Source organism: Tamandua tetradactyla, chromosome X (genome assembly GCF_023851605.1).
Source record: "Tamandua tetradactyla isolate mTamTet1 chromosome X, mTamTet1.pri, whole genome shotgun sequence".
NCBI classification, from domain to species: domain Eukaryota; kingdom Metazoa; phylum Chordata; class Mammalia; order Pilosa; family Myrmecophagidae; genus Tamandua; species Tamandua tetradactyla.
In genome coordinates, this window is record NC_135353.1 from 137848541 (window position 1) to 137852046 (window position 3506).

Sequence of the window (3506 nt, forward strand, 5' to 3'; positions counted from 1 at the left end):
TGGGATTGCAGGTCATATGGCAATTCTATACTTAGCTTCATGAGGAACTGCAAACTGTCTTTCAACAGCAGTAGTAATATTTTACATTACCACAAATAGTGAACGAGTATTCTTATTTCTCCACATACTCTCTAACATTTGTCATTTTCTGGTTTTATAATTGTGGCCAATCTAGTAGGTATGAAATGATATCTCATAGTTTTGATTTGCATTGCCTTAATTGCTAGTGATGCTGAGCATCTTTCCATGTGCTTTTAAACCATTTGCATTTCCTCTTTGGAAAAATGCCTATTCAAGTCTTCTTGTTCATTTTTAAATAGGTTTTTTTTTAATTGCCGAGTTGTAGGATTTCTTTATATGTTCTGGATACTAAATCCTGTTTTGGTTTTCTAGGGCTGGAGGAATGTAATATACGAAAAATGGGCTGGCTTTTATAATAGGAATTTATTGTTACAAATGTACCATTCTAAGGCCATGATAATGTACAAATAAAGGCTTCAAGAAGGAAATACCTTCTCTAAGGAAAGGCTGCTGGCATCTGTCTTTCCTCTGTCACACGGGAAGGCATGCAGCATTGTTTGCTGGTCCTTCTTTCCTGAATTCTGGTTTCAAAATGACTCTCTCAGCTCTGGTGGGTCCTTTTGGCTTCTCCTGGGGCACTCTATTCCGCTCAGCTCTCTCCAAATGTTTCTACCTTTTATCATCTCATAAAGAACAATACCAAAGGCATAAGTCCCACCTTGAATGGGCTGGGTCACATCTCCATGGAAACAACCTAAGCAAAAAGTCCCACCCACAAAAGTCTGCATCCACAGGCACAGATCAAAAGAACATAGGCTTTTCTGGAGTGCATAACAGATTTAAACCAGCACAAACCCTTATAGGATATTAGTTTCCAAATATTTTCTCCCATTGATTAAGGTGCCTTTTCATTTTCTTGACAAGGTCCTTCGAAGCACAAAAGTTTTTACTTTTGAGGAGGACCAATTTATCTGTTTTTTTCTTTCATTGCATGTTCTTTGGATGTTGTGGTAGTTAGATTCAGTTACCAACTTGGCCAGGTGAAGGCACCTAGTTCTGTTGCTGTGGACATGAGCACAGGTATGTGAACCTCATCTGTTGCTGATTACATCTGCAGTCAGCTAAGAGGCGTGCCTGCTGCAATGAATGACGTTTGACTTAATTGGCTGGTGCTTAAATGAAAGAGCACAACGTAGCACAGCTTAAGCAGCTCAGCATACCTCATCTCAGCGCTCACAGCTCAGCCCAGGCCTTTGGAGATGCAGAGAGAAATCACCCCGGGGAAAGTTGTTGGAAACCAGAGACCTGGAGAGAAGGCCAGCAGAGACCATCCTGTGCCTTCCCATGTAAGCAAGAACCTCAGTAGAAAGTTAGCTGCCTTTCCTCTGAAGAACTAACAAAATAAATCCCCTTTTATTAAAAGCCAATCCGTCTCTGGTGTGTTGCATTCTGGCAGCCAGCAAACTAGAATGGATGTAAAGTCCAAAAAACAAAACAAAACAAAACAATTACCTACCCTGAGATATTGAAAATGTTTTCCTATGTTTTCTTCTAGGAGTCTGATGGTCTTATTTGTTATACTTAGGTTTTGATCCATTTTGAGTTAATTTTTGTATGGGGTGTAAGATGGTACCTTTTCATTATTTTGCATATGGATATTCCAGTTGCCTGAGCCCCAATCGTTGAAGAAACTCTTCTTTCCCAGTTGAGTGGACTTTGTAGCCTTGTTAAATATTGATTGGCCATAGATGTGAGGATCTATTTCTGAAATCTCAGTTCAATTCTATTGGTCAATATTTCTATCTTTATGCGAGTATCATGCTGCTCGGATCATTGGAGCTTTGTATTATGCTTTAAAATCAGAAAGTAAGTCCTCTAACTTTGTTCTTTTTCAAAATGTTCTTGGCTATTAAAGACCACTTAACTTTCCAAATAAATTTGATAATTGGCTTTTCAGTTCTGTAAAGTAGGCTGTGGGAATTTTGATTGGGATTGTGCTGTATCTGTAAATCAATTTGGGTAGAATTGATATTTTAATGATACTTAACTTTCCAATCCATGAACACAGAATGCCCTTTGGGTCTTCTTTGATTTCTTTTAGCAATATTTTGTAATTTTCTATTTCCAAGTCCTTTATGAACTTCTTTAAATTTATTCCTAGATATTTGATTATTTTAGTTGCTATTGTAAGTGGATTTTTTTCTTGATTTTGTCTTCAGATTGCTCATTATTAGTGTATAGAAACTACTGATTTTAATGCAGGTTTATTGATATATACCCATGCAACACACAATCATCCAACGTGCACAATCAATAGCTTACAGCATCACCACATGGTTGTGCACTAATCACGACAATCAATCCCCAAACAACTTAATTACTCTAAAAAAACCCCACATATACTGATTAAAAAAAGAACACCCAAAACATCTTGCACTCTGAACCCCCCATTATTTGTTCATTTTTTCCTTATTTTTTTAAATCACACTACAAAATTTTATAGATTTTTATGGTCACACTGTAAAAATTATAAAATTATTTCAATCGTCTTCAAGAATCATCATGGCTATTTCTTGATTCTTGAAGACAATTGCATAATGATATAGTTTTTACAGTGTGATCATGTGATTGTGAAAACCCTGTGTCTGAGGCTCCTTTTATCCAGGGTATAGATAGATAGGTAAAAAAATAAGGGCAAACAATATATAAATAGCAAAAATAAATAAATAAATAAAAGGGGATAAGGGGTAAAAAATTGGGTAGTTTGGAATACTGGTGGTCAATGAGAGGGAGGGATGAAGGGTACGGGATATATGAGTTTTTTCTTTTTCATTTTTATTCCTTTTTTTGGGGTGATGTAAATGTTCTAAAAATGACCATGGTGATGAATATACAACTATGCGATGATATTGTGAACCACTGATTTTATACCATGCATGGGCTGTACGTGTGTGAAGATTTCTCAATTAAAATATTTTTTTAAAAAAGCACCAAGGCTTCTGGTATACAGTTTAATAGTTTCAGGTATTTCCTTCTAGCTGTTCTAATCCACTAAAAACTAGAAAGGGATATCTATATAAAGCATAAGAAAACCTCCAGAATGACCTCTCGACACTATTTAAAAACTCTCAGCCATTGAAAATTTATTTTGTTTCATTTTTCATCCCCCTTTCAGTCAACAAGTCTTTCTCAGTCCCACAGTGCTTGGTCCTGGCTCATCCTGGGAGTCCTGTCCCACTTTGCCAGTGAGATTTACACCCCTGGGAGGCATGTCTCACATGGTGGGGAGGGCAGTGAGTTCACCTGTGGAGGTGGTTTAGAGATAGGCCACATTTCAGAAACAAAAGAGGTTCTCTGGGAGTGACTCTTAAGCCTAATTAAAGTAGGCTTAGCTTCTCCTACTACTGATTTTTGCATGTTGACCTTGTATCCCATCACTTTGCTGAATTTATTTATTTGCTCTAGTAGCTTTGCTCTTGATTTTT